At 46.5% G+C, this 18,461-nt stretch overlaps 1 long non-coding RNA gene across 1 annotated transcript in view; it reads left to right on the forward strand.

The window, feature by feature from the left end:
- Nucleotides 1-18,461, forward strand: part of LOC127000462 (uncharacterized) — a 155,092-nt gene that overhangs the window by 82,704 nt on the left and 53,927 nt on the right. The gene's annotated exons all lie outside the window — the stretch shown is intronic.

The raw sequence follows: 18,461 nt of genomic DNA on the forward strand, positions 1-18,461 counted from the left end.
TGTCGCCGGTCACACCTGTAGGTTTTTAGGGTGTCACCTTTTTTTCCTGTCAGCTTTTTTTCTTCTCTCGCCTAACACCGCCTGGGCCTTGTTCCCTACCTCACATGGCCGCTGTTTTTCATTTTGTTGTTGTTGTTGCGAGCTTTTTTTTTTTTCCTTTTGGCGTTGAAACCAATCTACTGTGGTGCTCCTATCCCTTTCTTCATCCCCCTCTGCTCCTCCCTGTCTCTGTCTCCTTTCCTTGTTACATTTTTCTCTGTTGCACTTTCTCCTCCACCACCACCACCACCACCACCACCTTCCTTGTATTTCTCTTACTCCTCCTCCTCCTCTCCTCTCCTCCTCCCTTACTCTTCTCTTCTTCCAATCTCCCTTATCTCCTCCCTCCCAGCTACCATCCTTTCCTTTCATCTTCCTTTACTTTCATTTCTTCTTCCTTTTCCTTATTTCTGTTCCTTCCTTTCCTGGACGCGTTGCCTGTCTCCATTTCTTAATATCTTTAGCTTTCTATAGTCCAGTTTCTTTTTCTTGTAATACATCTTTCTATTTCTTTTACTTCTTTTCGTTGTTCATTTTGCCATTTTATCCATTCTTCTTCCTCCTCCTCTCCCTCTTTTTTATCATTTATTTTTCATTCCCTTTATTTGATCTCTTCCATCATCCATGTTTTCCTTTTCCTCTTTCTTTGGTGTCTTGTCCTCCATCCTCTGCCCACTTGTCTATTTATTTATGTTCCAGTTATTTTCCTTATTTATTTCCCATTATGCTTTCTTTTCGCTGTCCTTCGTCTCCATCTTACACCCCTCTCCTTTTTTTGGTTTTCTTTCTGCCTTGTATTCCGTTCTCTTCCTTTCCGAATTTTCTCCTTTCCCTTTTTCTTCTTTTCCTCTTTCTTATTTGATTCTCTTTCCCCAGTTTTTCCTTTCTGTACTTATCTTTTCCTCCTCATACCACGCCTTTCCCTTCTTTTCCAGTTTCTCTTTTCTTTTCCCCTTCCATTCCACCATTACCTCGTCCCATCCCTTTCCCTCCCTCGCCCTTTCTTCTCCCCATCATCCCCTTTGTGCTGCTTCCATTTCCTCCCTCCCTTGCCTGCCTTCTCCGCCCCTTCTCGCCCCTTCCACCGTCTGCGCCGCTCTCCCCACCATTTAGCCTCTCTCCCTCCCTGCTCATGAGGCCTTGCATGATGCACAAGTCTCAAATGGACGTGTAAGCGGCCTGAATATGTAATGGACATTTGACTGTACGCATCATAAAGAACTAATGCCACCATTTAGGGATTGCATCTTAAGTGTCCAACTTTTAACGGAGCAACAAATGGGAAACGGGAAGGGGAGGGGCGGGGAAGGGGTTGGTGGTGGTGGTGAGGGAGGGGAGGTGGTGGTTGGAGAGAGGGATAGAGGGGAGGAAAGGGGTGTGAGGGGAGAGACGAGAAGAAATGCGGTAGGAGAGAGAGAAGGGGAAGGAGCAGAGAGATGGAAAGGGGAAAGAGGAGAGGTAAGAGAAGAAGAGAGGTAATTAGAGAGAAAAAAGAGAAGAAGAGGAAGGGATAAAGGGTAAAGGGAAGGAAAGGGGTGTGAGGAGAGAGACGAGAAGAAACGCGGTAAGAGTAAGATAAGAGAGAAGAGGAAGGAGCAGAGAGATGGAAAGGGGAAAGAGGAGAGGTAAGAGAAGAAGAGAGGTAATTGGAAAGAGAAAAGAGAGAAGGGGAAGGGATAAAGGAAAGGAAAGGGGTAAAGAGAGGGAAGAAAAGAAGAAATATGATGGGAGAGAAAACAAGAGAAGAGAAATGGATAAAGAGAATGAAAGATATAAGAGGGAGGAGAAGGAAGACAATAGGAGTGAAATAAGAGAGAAATGGAAAGGATAGATAGGAGGAAAGAAGTAAGAGAATAGGCGAGAAAAAGAAAGGAGACAGAGATGGGAGAAGAGAAGAGAGGGAAGGAAAGGACGAGAGTGAAGGGGGAGAACACGAAACGAAGGGCAGCCTGCGAATAGGAGGAGAGGAGGGAAAGAGGTGGAGAAAAAGAATGGGGTGGAAGGAAAATGCGATACGATAAGAAAGGGAAGAGAAGAAAGCATGAGGAAGAGGAATGAGGGAGGGAAGGAAGAGGAAGAAAAGAGAAGAGTCAGTGATGAAGATGAGTGATGAAGGCATGAATGAGGAATTGGTAGGGAGGGAAGGAGGAGAAAATAAGAGAAAATAAGAAGGGGGAATAGAGGAAGAGAGGAAGGGATGGAAGAAGAGAGAAAAGGAGCTTAGGAAAGGGGATATTTGGAGGAAGGAGAAAGAAAGGGGAGAGAAGAGATGACGTGAGGAGAGGAAATAAGGGAGGCAGGGAGGGAGAAAGGGAAAGACGGGGGAGAGAGAAGAGGGCAGGAGGGAGTTTAGGGAGGGAGGGAGAAAGGGAGAGACGTGAGCAGGAGGGGGTTTAGGGAGGGAGGAAGGGAGAAGAGAAGCGGGCAGGGAGGGAGGGAAGGGAGAAGGGATGGAGGGAGGAAGGAGAAAGGGGAGAGAAGAAATGACGTGAGGAGAGGGAATAAGGGAGGTAGGGAGGAAGAAAGGGAAAGACGGGGGAGAGAGAGAAGAGGGCAGGAGGGAGTTTAGGGAGGGAGGGAGAAAGGGAGAGACGTGAGCAGGAGGGGGTTTAGGGAGGGAGGAAGGGAGGGAGAAGAGAAGCGGGCAGGGAGGGAGGGAAGGGAGGAGGGGTGGAGGGAGGAAGGAGAAAGAGCACTGCCATAAAGAATTTAAGCTTTTAGGGAATCAGCGAGATGGGGGTAAGTATTTTTCATTCCCCTTTGTTGAAAAGTGCATGAAGTGTTGTTTCGCGTGTGTTGCGTGCGTGCGTGTGTTGCCCGAGGCCGCTGGAGAGCCTTGTGTGCCGCGACGACTCTGAGGTGCGTGTGTGCGTGCGTGTGTGTGCGCGTCTTGAGTGCATCTGTTTGAATAAGAAAGCTGAGCGTGTGTATGTAAGTGTGTGTGTGGAGTGAATGGGTGTGTTTTTCCATTGTGTGTGTGTGTGTGTGTGTGTGTGTGTGTGTGTGTGTGTGTGTGTGTGTGTATCCGCTGCATTTGTCTCATGCATAATAAACCTTTTTACCTCAAGTGAGCGGGAGAAAGAGAGAGAGAGAGAGACTGAGAGACCCATCCCGACCTTTCCCAGACCTCTCCTTCCCTAACCCTACCAAAGCCCTCCCTCGCTCTTCCTTCCCATCCCAGCCATTTATTTTCCACGACCATTCTTTGCCTGTCTGTTGGTTCGTCCACGTAGCTTCTTAGTGCATGTAAAGACCAGCGGAGAATCGATGTTGATAAGGTAACGGTAAAAAAAGCTAAGATAAATGGACTTGCTCGAGTAGGCAGTGATGAGGGACACTGTAAATAAGATGTGGCTCGTTGTATTGCGCGCCCTGGTGGGGATCGTGGGAGTAAGATGGAAATGAGGTTTTTTGTGCGTGCGTCTGATTGTCTGTGTTTCTTTTACTCTTCCGCGGAGCAATAAATAAGAGGAGGGAATAAATACGAGGCGAAAAATCATCCACCTCCCCACCGGCGCCATTTCACGAGGGGAAAAAGAACGAGAGAGCCAAATACAAGCCGTTAGTTAGAAGGCAGGTGTGTGTGTGTGTGTGTGTGTGTGTGTGTGTGTGTGTGTGTGTGTGTGTGTGTGTGTGTGCGCTCTTACCTGTTCTCGGCAGGTGTCTGTTACCTGTAGAGAGAAAATGAGGTCTTGTACTAAAAACCGCCGCCACTGATACCAGATCCGCGTACATACGAAGATCGCCTAATTGCCTTCATGCGCAAAACTTAACCTAACCTGCCGAGCCTTATAGCCTTGATAAGTGGAGCCTGACCATTATAACCAACAACAAACCTAACCTAACCTAATAATAAACCATAGTAATATAACATAACCTATCCTGTCTAACCTAATAAACCAGTAATATAACCTAACCTATCCTGTCCAACCTAATGAACCAGTAATATAATCTAACCTATCCTGTCCAACCTAATGAACCAGTAATATAACCTAACCTATCCTGTCCAACCTAATGAACCATAGTAATATAACCTAACCTATCCTGTCTAACCTTATAACCTTAATTAGTAGAAGCTGACCATGACTAACTCTATACAAACCTAAGTTAACATCATAATATATATAACCTTAGTAAATAATGCCTAACCTAATCTCTCTAATTTTAAAACCTCAGGAAATAGATGTGAAACTAACCAAACCTGACCAGAAAATATAACCGTAGTAGTAAAACCTAACCTAACTTGATAATATTACCATGGTACTAAAACCTAACTCTACCTAACCGGGTAATATAACATAAATAACACATAACCAAGCTTAACCTAATAAAACACCATATTACATAACACCTAATCTAACCCAACTTGATTATGTAACCTTTATTATAACCAGACCTCACTTAACTTAACCTAACCGGATAATATAACAAATAAATAACACATAACCAAGCTTAACTTAATAAATAACCACAGTACATTACACCTAATCTAACCTAACTTGATTATGTAACCTTTATTATAACCAAACCTCACTTAACTCTACCTAACCGGATAAAATAACAAACAAATAACACATAACCTAGCTTAACCAAATAAATAACCACAGTACATAACACCTAATCTAACCTAACTTGATTATGTAACCTTAAAACCAAACCTCACTTAACTCTACCTAACCGGATAAAATAACAAACAAATAACACATAACCTAGCTTAACTTAATAAATAACCACAGTACATAACACCTAATCTAACCTAACTTGATTATGTAACCTTAAATATAACCAAACCTCACTTAACCTAACCTAACATTAACCTTACTACCTACACCCTAACATAGCCAAACGCAAGTCAGTCCAGAAACAGAACTCCTAATAAGTGACGCCATTATTACCTATCACCCATTCTTTAACCTCCCTCGTGTCACTCGTTACTCTTATCGTCGTCTCTGTGCGGAAAACAACCCCAAGAAAGGTAATCATCCCCTTACGCCTGTTCTTTGAGATCACAAGACAGGTATTGCTAATTAACCTTCCCCTACCTTTCTTTACCTGCCCTTACCTTTGTGCCGAGAGATTAAAACCTGATTGAATGTGAGAGAGAGAGAGAGAGAGAGAGAGAGAGAGAGAAACATTACCAAGAGAGGAAGTTGGGAGGCCTAGGCTGGCTGGTTAGGCCTATGGGGATGAGTTTCTAAGAACAAGCATAAGAGTTTAGTAGGCCTGCCGCCGTTGATTCTCCTTATTACGTCCGCTGTTTCCCTCTCAACAACATTTTCCCAATTTTTCTTCTCTAATTTCCGTCCTTTTTAGTCCCATATATATTTTCGTAACAACACCATTTTTTTCCATTTTTTTCCCTCTAATTCCTATCTCTTTTGGTCTCATATATATTCTACTCCTTATCCCCCCCCCCATCATCTCTCTTTCCTTTTATCTTTTTATCTATCTATCCTCAATTCTAGTTTCTTCCTTGTTATTTCATTTCTACCTTCACTAGCTCCACTTTCTCGTTCGTTATTTAACTTTCCTACTATTAGTTTCGTATTAATCGTATCTTTTTCGTTTGCGTTTTCTATTTTCTCCTTTTTGGGGGGTTCACTTCCCTCTAGTTCATTTTCTTGTTTGTTTCGTCACTTTCACCTTCACTAGCTCCACTTTCTCGTTCGTTATTTCACTTTCCTACTATTATTTTCGTATTACTCATATTTTTTCGTTCGCGTTTTCTGTTTTCTCTCCTTTTTGTTTGGTTCACCTCCCTCTAGTTCATTTCCTTGTTTGTTTCGTCATTTTCACCTTCACTAGCTCCACTTTCTCGTTCGTTATTTTTCACTATTATTTTCGGTATTATTCATCATTTTTTTCGTCTGTGTTTTCTATTTTCCTCTCTGTTTTTAGTTTCTCTTTATATCTTTTGTTCGCTGTTTCGTTTTCAGCTTCACAATACTCCACTTTCTTTTTAGTTTATTTTCACTTTTACTCATTCTATTTCCTACTCCTCCTCCTCTTCCTCCTCCTCCTCCTTTTCTTCCTTCTTCTCCTTTCCTTCTTAGTATAATCCTACATTAAAAAAGCATTAAATAAGAGTTCAAAACATTTTATTATGATCATTCTCTCTCTCTCTCTCTCTCTCTCTCTCTCTCTCTCTCTCTCTCTCTCTCTCTCTCTCTCTCTCTCTCTCTCTCTCTCTCTCTCTCTCTCTCTCTCTCTCTCTCTCTCTCTCTCTCCCCCTACCCCCCTTCCGTCTATATGCGCCTTTCTTCCTCCATCTCTTTATCTTTATCTCATTTTTCTTTCCCTCATTCTTTTATATTCCCGCACTTTTAAGGGAGAACTGCACCAAACCGCGACCCTTTTAAATTTCTCTTCTCCCTTCCTTTATTAGACTCCACCTTCTTATTTTTTCCCCTCACCTAGTCTTCGCTCTGCTTCTTAATTCCCTTCAGATTTTACCCTTTCTCATTTCCCTCACATCTCTTTTTTTCTTCATTGCTACCTTTTTTTTTATATCCCTTCCTTGACTTTCTTCCCTTCCTTCCTTCCTTCCCCTCCCCGTTTCCCATCTTCCTTGCTTTCTTTCTTACTTCCTCCGTCGCTCCCTTTCTCTCTCCCCCTGGTGCATAATACCTTAAATATTACATTATGGTATTAGGAGAACGTGTATTTTTGCCCATCTCTGCTTTTCTGTTGGAGCCACAAATGCAGCAACGGAGGAGAAGACACGGTAATACATAATCCCGAGTTATGGTTGGGGGCCGGCCTGTTTGTCCCTCGCTAAAAGCTTAACACGGGCGGGGAGGAGGCGAGGGGGCGGGGAGCCACAGAGGGGGCGGAGGAGCCGGTCGGGAGTGAGGGTGAGAGGGAGGTCGGCAGGGCGTAGGGGGTGTCGTAGGGCTGTGCTGTAAAAGGCTGCTAGAGGGGTCGGCAGAATATCTTTAGCGTCATATTTACAAAGTGCTGCGGTGTGTTTTGTTGTGTGTGTGTGTGTGTGTGTGTGTGTGTGTGTGTGTGAGTGTGTGTGTGTGTGTGTGTGTGCTAGTCTTGTTTGCCAGTTTATAGAGCCAGGCAAACACACACACACACACACACACACACACACACACACACACACACACCGTTTATTAGCAACCAATCGATAATCATAATACGTAGACTAATAACAAACAGCAAAATGGTGTATCGTGTTTTTTTTTTTTCTATTGTGTTTGTTAATGTTTGTTTATTTTTCTTCGGCAAACTCGTCACTAAAAAAGACGAAGACACACTCGAAAGGTAACAGACAGTGTGTGTGTGTGTGTGCGTGTGTGAGAGAGAGAGAGAGAGAGAGAGAGAGAGAGAGAGAGAGAGAGAGAGAGAGAGAGAGAGACTGTAGAGTGCCTTCTTTTCACATTTAATGACCTGATGTACTTTAGCTGGAGGCAGAATCAACAAATATCGCAGCGCCGGAGTCTTTGTGGCCGAGCTCTTTCATCTTTCTCCCTGACAGCCGCGTCCGTCCGAGAGAAACCCTAAAAAAAAGCACGTAAAAAAAGCCACACTAAAAGACCCTTCTATGATCTTGCCTGACTACCGACTCGCGTTTTGGTCCGTCCGGATTCAAGGAGGTCGCAAGAATCCGTCATGTTACCGAGTGCTTTCAAGTCTTCGTGTCGATAAAACGCTGGTCTTCTTTATATTCCTTCTGCCATGTTTTAGCTTCCTGGTGATGTGTTGATGTGAGTTTGGTGGTTACTCTGAGGAAGGGAGGAGAATGAATGATGTCTTTTGAGTGAGGGGAACGAATGAAGAATGGCGTGAATCTTGTATTGCTAAGGATATGTGAGGGAAATATTAGAAGAGTGAGGAAGGGATGAGAATGAGTGATGAGTGATGTGAGCTTGGTGGGTACTCTGAGGAAGGGAGGAGAATGAATGATGTTTTGAGTGAGGGGAACGAATGAAGAGTGAAGGGAATGAATCTTGTATTGCTAAGGATATGTGAGGGAAATATTAGGAGGGTGAGGGAGGGATGAGAATGAGTGATGTTTTGAGCGAGGGGAGTGAATGTAGAATGAAAGGGATAAATACTCTAGGATTGAGGATGTTTGAGGGGAATATTGGAAGGGTGATGAATGGATGGTTATGAGGGATGGTTGAGTGAGGGGAATGAAAGGAGAATAAAGGGATGGTATATTGTGGGGATGAGGAAGTGTGAGGGGAATATTGGAAGGATGATGCTGGGATGAGTATATGAAGGATGTTTTAAGTGAGGGGAAAGAATGGAGAATGCAAGGGATGTATATTGAAGGGTTGAGGATGTGCGAGGGGTGGTGAGAAGTGTGAAGGATGAGGTGAGGATGGAGTGTGATATGAGAGTAAGAGGGGCGTGACAGCTTGTAGTGTGAGGGTGACAGGAGGTGACGAGTGTGGGGTGAGAAGAGTGAGAGAGAAGGGGAGAGAGGAGAGTGTGAGGGTGAGTGAGGGGATGAGGGAATGGCCAAGACACACTTAAATTAAAGGGAAGGAGAGGTAAGTGTCTATTATAGTGTCAGGGTGAGGAATAGTGTGCGGGGGTGAGCGAATGACAGACAGACAGACACACACACTCACATTCCGCTCACAAAAGAATGCTTCGGGAGGGTCATAATGGACGTAATGAGATCATTCCATCTTAATTTTCCTCCGCAGTAATTATTTGATTAATTTAAGCGTACCTTGAATGGGAACGAGAGAGAGAGAGAGAGAGAGAGAGAGAGAGAGAGAGAGAGAGAGAGAGAGAGAAGCGTAATAAAGAATGTAATTATAGGTTTTTAATTAATTCCTTTTTACGTGCTTTATTAAACTGCTGACGAGGGTAGCGTCCGCAGGTGTGGCCGAGGCGAGCTAGGCGGCGCCGGGCCCGGATTATTTTCTTTACTAAATTTTCCCTTTAGAGAACCTTGTAAATTTCCGTGATCTTTAATTAAATAGCGACCCTCACGCTAGCCGGCCGAGCAGCCCTGCTTATTTTGCCGCCGCTGCGCCGCCCCCCGCCGCTCGTCCTCCGCGTCCCCGCCGGTGTATTTTGGTTGGCAGCGGCGGCGGCGGACCATCCAGGGCACCCACGTGTGCCCTTCCGCCCTCCGCCTCTCCTTTAGTTTATTTGTCCATCTGTCCGTCCATCTTTCTGTCCGTCCGTCGGTCTGTCTGTCTATCCATCTATCCATCCGTTTGTCCGTCCATCCGTCCGTCTGTCCGTTGGTCTGTGTGTCCAGCCACCTGCCCGTGCGTGCCCCGGGCCCCGCCTTCCTGACGGAGGCACACACGCCCACGCCCCGCCCGCCGCCCCCGCGTCCAGCACGGAGTTCGACGCGTGTGTATTGATTATTCATCAGTCCTGAGCCACAGATTAAGTTATGACGTCACCAGAACTTCCTTGATCCCGGCCTCGGCCATAATTGATCCCTGACAGCTGAGAGGCGGCGGCGGCGGCGACGGAGTGGCGCGGCCCCGCGGTGACGGCCAAGCGTCACCTGCGCCGCGCCGCCGCCTAAGTCGTCACAAGTAATCTTAAATTCACCGGGATTTCAGTAAGTGGCAAGAGCGTCTAAGAGTCATTAAGAACTAGTGGGAGGCGCCTCGGGACGTGGGCTAGGCGTTGAGTCCGTGCTGCCGGGGCGGGAGGCGCGGACGAAGGGGCGCGAGGGTCATGAGGGGCGTGAGGGGCGTTAGGGGCGTGAGGGGGCGCGCTACGGGTGATTGGAGGCGCTGGGAACGCACAGGTAGCGCGGAGTGGCATATACATAATTCACGTTTTTAATCTCCACGGCCGGGCGGTGTGTTCTTGTTCACGGACAACAACGGCCAAAGAAATGCCTCCAAGAAGTTAATTAACCTTTCTTTTTTAAGTGTTGTCAATGGCGAGTGATGGAGTCGGGCCGCGGCAGCACATGCCCAAGGCTTACGCGCGCCGCGCCGCCACGGAGCCTGATTGTATGTTGATTAATTTAAGTATCACCTGTCGGGAACGTTCAGGTAAATCACGCCGCCCCGAGGAGCAGGGGCGGCGTGGCGGCGGGGCGTGCAGGAGGTAGATAAAGTTGTCTAAAAATTGATGAAGGCAAAAGTCACAGTGATTACCGGCTTTTACCCTAAAAGGAACTTGATGAACTCCATTCAGGAGGAACGACCCTGAATAACCAGTAATTAAGTTGGTCCACACGGGCAGGAGTGGCGGCCTTCGGTGCCTCCCCTCCCAGAGACTCTCTTCCGCCACCTTCCACCTTCTACCCTAATGCTGGGCCCAGGAGGTCAAGCTGGAGGCAGGGGCGGGGTGTGGCAGGGCTAGGCAGGGCAGGGGATGGTAGGGGCGCTGAGAAGCCGAACGGTAGGGTAAGGTGGATGAGGCAGCTAGGGTAAGACATGCCAAGGCAGGGCAGTGGAGGGGATGGGCATGGAGGAGAGGGACGGTAGGGTAGGGTAGATGAAGCAGTGTATAATAGGTGAGGCAGATTAATGTAGTAAGTAAGATAAGGCAAGGCAAGGAGGGGGTTGTAAGGAAGTGTCGGTATATCTGAACACCGCGAAGACCTCCTCTTTGCCGCCGCCCTTCAAGTCGAACAATCCACGTGCTAGATGAATTAAAGTTTTAAATAGCTTCCAGATGCGCATTACCTCTGGAGTTTCTGGCCTTTTAAAGTACGATATAACAGCTCCTTAGGCCTTGTTGTATATCTTATTTCCTCTTACCTCCTTCCTGTTGTAGGTCTTGTTTCCTCTCCCTTTCCGCTGCACCTGCTCCCGTTAACAGGTATGAACTGGTATTCCGTTATCATGTTTCTCTTTACTTAAGATGCCCGCCGCGTTATCTCTCCTGATGATACGTGGTTGAAGTGCTTATTTTTTATCCCTCAACTCAACCGGTACTTATGAGTCTCTGTCCCGTCGGAGTCAAAACATACTTAACCGTCCCTATGTTTAAGTTATGTTAGAGACTTACAGACACGAACCTTCACATACCATACCTAAAGTCGACTTATTATCCACACATCCAATAATAAATACAAATAAATCCATGCTTAACCTACTAAACGTCCCCTATTGTTAAGTTATTCTAAGGATTTACAGATATGAGCCCTCACATGCCATATATAAAATCGACTTAGTAGTTACGCATCCTATAAGAAATAAAAAAAAATTAAAAATACATACATACAAATAAATCCTTGCTTAATATAGTGAACGTTCCCTATTGTTAAGTTATTCTAAGGATTTACAGATATGAGCCCTCATATCACATGCCATATATAAAATCGACTTAGTAGTTACGCATCCTATAAGAAATAAAAAAAAATAAAAAATACATACATACAAATAAATCCTTGCTTAATATAGTGAACGTTCCCTATTGTTAAGTTATTCTAAGGATTTACAGATATGATCCCTCACATTCCATATCTATAATTGACTTAGTAGCGCATCCTATAAGAAATACAAAAGAATACATACAAAGCATACTAAACTTTCCTTATTGTTGAGTTATTCTATTGGTTTACAGATAAGGATCTTCACATATCATACCTAAAATCAACTTACCAGCCACGTATCATATAAAAAATAACCACAAAATCGCTGCACTTTTATTAACTCTAGACGTTAAACTCAGCTAATGTTCTTTTTTGTTTAAGGAATTTCTAGCATCTCAAATACCGTGATGTCTTTTAAGGGATTCGTAAGTACTGTGCAGAAAAAAATACCTGTACTGGCGAGGTGTGTTCTGACAGGTAGACTCTTGATTAGTTACCAGGTAATCGTGTCACCTTATCGCGCGTAGGTCGAGGGAGACAGCAGGTGGGGCGATAAGGGTCCGGGGCGTGAGGTAAGTAAACACTTCTCTTCCTCTCTCCATCATCCTCCCTCTCCCTCCCTCCCCCTCTTTTTCTCCCCCCCCCTCCGCCCTCTCGTGTCCTCTTATCACCGGAGAGCAAGTCAGCATCTTCTGGTGTAACGCGACTATCTCATCTTATCCTAAAACATGAAGACCTGACGAAGTGTTGTTGTACTGTGGCCTGAAATAGTAAGATTAAAGCTGTTCTGTTTATCTTTATATTGGTGATTCTGCGGTTTAGGAAAAGATACGTGTGAGGGTCTGTTCAGGAGGTTCGTTTTTGTTTTTGTTTTTTTAACGAAGGCACACGTGAATATGATTAAATATATGCCGAACGATAATTCCTCGATATTTGTTTTGTAGAGTAAAATAGATGAAGAGAAAGAGATAAAAAAGAAGCCAGTCTCTTCCACATCATCAACACAGCACCACTATCCCTACCACCAGAAACAGTAGTGGTAGTAGTAATGGTAGTAGTAGTAGTAGTGGTGGTGGTGGTAGTGGTGGTAGTAGCAGCAGTAAGAAGCCCAGTGGTAGTAATCTAGGTGAGCACATCTACATATATACTTCCAGGTGACCTATCTACCTTACCCCGGCACTCCACGACGCACCTGCCCCCCTCCCCTCCTCCCCCCTGCCCCCCCCCTGGCCCCCGTCCCCCTCTATCACCCAGCCAATCCACTAAAAAGCTGCTCCGCGTCCGCCTCCCTTACCCTTCCTCCCCTCCCCCCCCCCCCTGCTTACTCCTCTCCATCCCTTCCCTTGTCTCTCCCTCCCTCCCTCTCTCCCTCCCTTTCCTCTAGTGTGTTGCGCCCCTCCAGCAGCTCACCATTACGGTATTGCTTTGTTTGTGTGTGTGTGTGTGTGTGTGTGTGTGTGTGTGTGTGTGTGTGTGTGTGTGTGTGTGTGTGTGTGTGTCTTGTTGTCCCTGAGTGTTTAGGATTGTAAGAGGTATGTGTGTGTGTGTGTGTGTGTGTGTGTGTGTGTGTGTGTGTGCTTGTGCGTGTGTGCGTTGGGGCAAAATAGTGCTGTGTCCACGGGGTCGCAATGTAAGTTATGCGCGAGGGTTGTATTTAAACTCTCCGGCGCTTGCTTAAAAATAAAAAAATAAAATAAAAAAATAGAGCGAGAGAAAAGTAAACAGGAAACGACGTTGAACCATTTGTAAATTGAGAAAAATGCCGGCAGATGATAAAAGCATAAATATCGAGATTGTTATACGCACGGGCGGAGAGACACACAACGTAATAGATAGAATGAGACTGCCGAACGGACACATGAACACACGGGCACACGGATGGGCAAACAGACAGACAGATGAACAGACTGATAGAAAGACAGAAAACCAAACAGACAGATAAACACACACACACACACACACACACACACACACATTCACCACACAACACCTAACTCCACTCTCCCGTCCTTTCACCCACAACCATGCTACTTAAACCCATATCAATTCAATTTTGAGAACCAGAAACCCTCTCCGGGTCCAATTCTTAACAAAACAAGGCAGTCCACTCACGTCTACGGGCCCGGGAAGACCTTAATAAAGAGGAGAAAAGAACAGGATCTTTTAATGAGTGAGAAAGTCCCGCTCTTTACCTACTCAGGAGTCTGGGATGAACAGGAGAGCGAGGGAGGGAAGGGGAAGGAGAGGAGGAGGGGTGGTAGGTTAGCGGGGAGGTAGCGGGCACCCTCCTGAGCTTCCCTTTTTTACGAGGTCGCAGTCCGCAAGTGGCGCTCTTAAGTGTCTTTGTCTTGTGCTCGCTCCGGCCTCGCCTCCTGCAGCGTTCTGTTGATAAAGTCCTAAAGGAAAGAAGGGAGGCGGATAGCGGTGACAGGCGCGAGGGGCTTCAGGACGGCTCTCGATGTGCAAAGAAGAGACCAGAGGAGAAGTGAGGTGGAGGGAGTGTGGAGTGTGGGCTGTGTGTGTGTGTGTGTGGAAGGGAGGGCCGGGGTATGAAGTGGATGTTGAGTGTGGGTGTGGAGTGGATGGAAGTACTCAGGTGGAGGGAGTGTGGAGTGTGGGTTCTGTGTGTGGAGTAGCGCCAGGGTTATGAGAGGGTTGTGGAGTGATGGTGCGGCGTGGAGTGTGAAGAATGGAGACGCAGAAAAGAGCTCAGCGGAAGGGGTAAAAGAGGTGGAAGGAGTGTTGAGTGAGGATCATGGATGTGAAGTGGATGGTCAGGCTTTGAAGTGGATGTACTGAATTGTTATGGAGTGGAAGTAAGTAATGGACGCCGCCTGGAGAAGAGACACTCGGACGCAGAAGATATTTTTTTTCAGCAAAGGAGACAGCTCAAGGGCAACAAAAAGTGTAAAAAAAAAAAAAAGCCCGCTGCTCACCGTTCCCACAACAGACAAAAGAAAAGAGTGGCCAAATGAGAGGTCAATTTCGGGTCTTGATACACACTTCTTGAAAGAGGTCAAGTCTTAGGCAGGAGGAAATGCAAACGAAGGCAAAACAAAAGAACGTCAAGATTACCCATAAACGATTGAGTGTTGCTTATCAGGACACCTCTCCTCCCGAAACTGACCTATCTTTCGGCCACCTCTTTGGAATCTTTTTAGGAGCAGCAAGTAGCGGGCTTTTTTTTATTAATGTTTACTTTATTGTGCCCTTGAGCTGTCTCCTTTGCTGTAAAAAAAAAAAAAAAAAAAACTACAACCTTTTTCCAGACAGTACACCGATGCATCTAATAAATACGCAAAGCCAAACTATACTTTCGATGTACTCCTGTGAATAATATGAAGGATTAAGGCGTAAAATAATTATAAACTATTGAAACGCAAATTATTCAGCACTTAATTATACAACCGTCTATTGGATGACATAATAATTAATTCAAAGAGTACCCGAAGACATTTATTTTTCTAAGGACTGAAGTGAAGGATGGAAAAAATTACTAGATATTCACATGCCAACGAATGAAACTCAGGTCCTTTTAAGTCGTTAGATACTACAACAACGATTTGCAGATGTATTCATAAAGGACCCCATGACCTTTCTCTCCAGCATATTCAATCGCTACGTAGAATATGGAAAGAGTATACCTAGAAACCTCAGTCCTAACAATGCCTTAAACGAGCTTGAAACACGAAGAAAATAACGAGGAGGAGCGACACCAAAGCGCCTCTCCTTAACACCACATGAGGCAGCGCTAAGGGAGGCGGAGGAAGGGAGAGCCAGATAAAGGGAGAGAAAGGGAGAGGCGAGGGAGCATCAGCGTCCACAGAGGAACCCCCCGTGATGAAGACCTCTGTTCCAGCCCCGCAGCCTCCAGTAAGCACCGCGAGAGGGCGTGATACAGACTAAAAGACAAGCAGAAAGGGAGCATTGACGGAGTGACTGTCTCCACCTTCACTCGTCGTTCAAGAAGATTAGCCTAATTTGCATCCTGCCTTGTTAAGCCCACGAGGATAGGAAAACGGACGACTCAGCAACCTAACAGGGAGGCGAGGGTCTGTCTAGGGGGGGAGGGACAGGGAGGGAAAGGGAGAGAGAGAGAGAGAGAGAGCAGCCAGGAGTGGGAGGCGAGAGAGGGAACAGAAAGAGAGAGGAGAGGAAAGGAGAGAAAGCACCGAGGAGAAAGCAATGGAGGAAATAGGAGAGAGGAGAGGAAGAAAAGCAGCGAGAAGGAGCAAGGGAATGGATTAAAGAAGTGGGATGGAGGAGGAGAGAAAGAGGACGAGGAAATAGGAGAGAGGAAAGGAAAGGAATGGAGAGGGAAAGAGGAGGAGAGGAACAAGAGTGAAAATGATGAGAGAGATGAGAAAAGATGAAAGAGAAAGAGCTGAAATGAAGAACTGAGACCAAGAGGAGGAGTAAGAGGAAACTGAAGAAGAGAGAGAGGAAGATCTTAAAGAGAGAAAAGGGATGGAGAGAAGGAGGAAGAGGAGGAGAAAGATGTGAGGCAGCGAATATGTGCACAGGATGTTTATGAGTGAGGGTGTGGGCGTGTGTGTGTGTGTGTGTGTGTGTATGTGTTTGTGTGTGAGGGAAAATAATTAACACGAGCTCCCTTCTGCTGCGTCTCCTTAATGAATGGCTTCCTTGACCCCTTCAGACAGCAACACAGCACGATAGGCTCTCCTGTCCACGCAGCGCCCTAGCAAAATGGGTTTCAAGAGTATATTTTCAAGTCCTTTCCCTCCCTGACTCCACTCCCCCCCTACTCTTATGTGTTGGGTGCGGCGGTGAGGTTAGAGTTCGTTGTGCTGTAAGGCTGTTCCTGTTGCTGTTACTTTTGTTACTGAGTTTGTTGTTGTTCTTGTTTTAGTTCTTGCTGTTTTGGCTCCTGTTCTTGCCGCCTCGATGTTCTCGCTGCGCTGATGGTTCTGTTCCTGGCGCTGTTGTTGTTTTCTGTTGGCGTTGCTGTTGTTGTTCTTGTGTTTTTTGAAGCTACCTACCACTGCTTGTATCGTTGTTGCTGTTGTTGTTGTTGTTGCATATATCATAGTTGTTGTTTTCTCTGTTTCTGTTGCTGTGATTGTTGTAGGTTTTGCCAGTCTTTTTTTTTTTTTTGTTACCTCTGTTGTATCTGAAGTTATAGTTGCTCGCGTTGTTACAGTTGGTTGAGATATCTTTGTTGTTGCATGTTGTATCTGTTGTTCCTGCTGCTGGTATTTCTTGCCCTGCTGCTCGTGGTGGTGGTGGTGGTGATGGAGGTGGTGGTGGTGATGGTGGTGGTGGCTGCAGGGTTGAAGTTGTGCGTGTGTGTATGCATGTGTGTGGTGTGGTGTGATGTGGAGTGCTGTGTTGTGTGTGTGTGTGTGTGTGTGTGTGTGTGTGTGTGTATGTGTGTGTGTGTGTGTGTGTGTGTATACTTCGCCTAGACTGATCCGCTCCCCGCTCCCTCCCAGCTTCTCTCTTTACGTTCTGATGTGATCTAAAATACAATTCAATTCTTTGCCATGTAGGCATGTTCGGGCACTGGAAAATTGTTGGACAATCCTATGTTTCCTCCTTTTTTTATATTTTATCCTAGTTCTTTTCCCCCGTCTGCCTGCATGCTGGTTGGCGGTGAATAATGCATTATCTCCGCCCCTCCTGCCCTCTCCTCGTTATTATAAAATGGTTCTTTAGTCTCTTTTTTTCAACTTTTTTTCCAGGGAGTTCTTTTACGTTTATTGCCGTATGTAAATTCGTTTAGATATTCGTGGGGAACAGAGGGAAGCCGTTTAGATCATTTTCGTTCCGTCCGTGAATTTGAGGGTAACTTGGGACTAACGTTATTCTTTTTCTCTGTGCGCACTTTCCTTTTTCTGTGTGTGTGGGAGTTAGGGTGTGTGTGTGTGTGTGTGGGGGGGGGGGGGAGTTAGGGTGTGTCTGTCGAGGGAGGGAGGAGGGGGGTGGCCGATCGCAGTGACCACATCCATCCAGTCCCACAGCATTCAGTTTACCCACATTCTAACTCACACCCTCAAAGCCACACCTACGAAGCCACACTCACATTCATACAGCCACATTATCACACAGCCACACCCACGAGGCCACACTCACATCCACACAGCCACACATCACACAGACCCTCTTCCAACACAGAGCCACACCCACGAAACCACACTCACAGCCACATCGCTACACATCTCACAGCCACACCTATCCCCCCATACACAGCAATGCAATCACACCTTTCCCCATCACTAGACCCGGCCACACCCTCTCCACCCTCACACAACCACACCCAACAGCACCGCCTTCCAGCCTCACCGCAGCTCAACCACATCACACACAGCACTCCCCCCAGCCCCCTCCCCCTCCTCCCACCCCCATAGCCTGACCACCATGCAACACGAGCTAAGCACCAGCCACGCGGTCCTGATAAAGCACCCAGCTGCCTCTGAATCTCTCCCTCTCTCACTTTTCCTCTCTCACTCTCACTTCTCCTTTCTCACTTTCCCTTCCCTTCCTCCTCCCCTCCTTCTCTCGCTTTCACCCGTAATCCTTCTCTCTCTAGCTCGCCTCCTCTCTCCCCATTTAACCCTTTCCGCCCTCCTCTTCCCCTCTTTCTATAGTCCTTCTCCCCTCTACTCTTCCTCTCCTCTCCCCATCTCCCCAGCCTCCCCCTCCTCTGAGCATTAGTTCGCTTACTCTCTTTCAGCATCTTACCTCATCTCCTTCCTCTCTCATCTCCCCTCAGCCTCCTTGCTTCCCTCACCCCTTCCACCTATAGCTTTCTAGTATCCCTCTCTCCCTTCTCTAGCATCCCTTTCCCTTTTCTCCCCTCAAACCATTTTATATCCCCTTATTTCCACTCCTCAGCATACTCACTTTTTCCTCCCCTCTTTGACTCCCCCTTTTAGTCCCTCCCCGCATCGACTCCCTGTTCTATAGCTCCCCAGTCTTCTAGCTCCCCTTCCCCTCGACCTTCCATTTTCCCCTCATCCTGTACCCCTTCCCCCTTGGCCTTCTCTGCTCCCCTTTCTTAGTACCCTTTCCCCCCGTTCCCCTGTTCCCCATTCCCAAGTACCCCTTACCCCTGCCCTCTCTTGCTCCTCTCTCCCCTACAACCCCTTCCCCTCACCCGTCCCATTCTCCCCTCTCCCCTGTACCCCTTTCCCTGCCC

Source organism: Eriocheir sinensis, chromosome 18 (genome assembly GCF_024679095.1).
Source record: "Eriocheir sinensis breed Jianghai 21 chromosome 18, ASM2467909v1, whole genome shotgun sequence".
NCBI lineage: Eukaryota > Metazoa > Arthropoda > Malacostraca > Decapoda > Varunidae > Eriocheir > Eriocheir sinensis.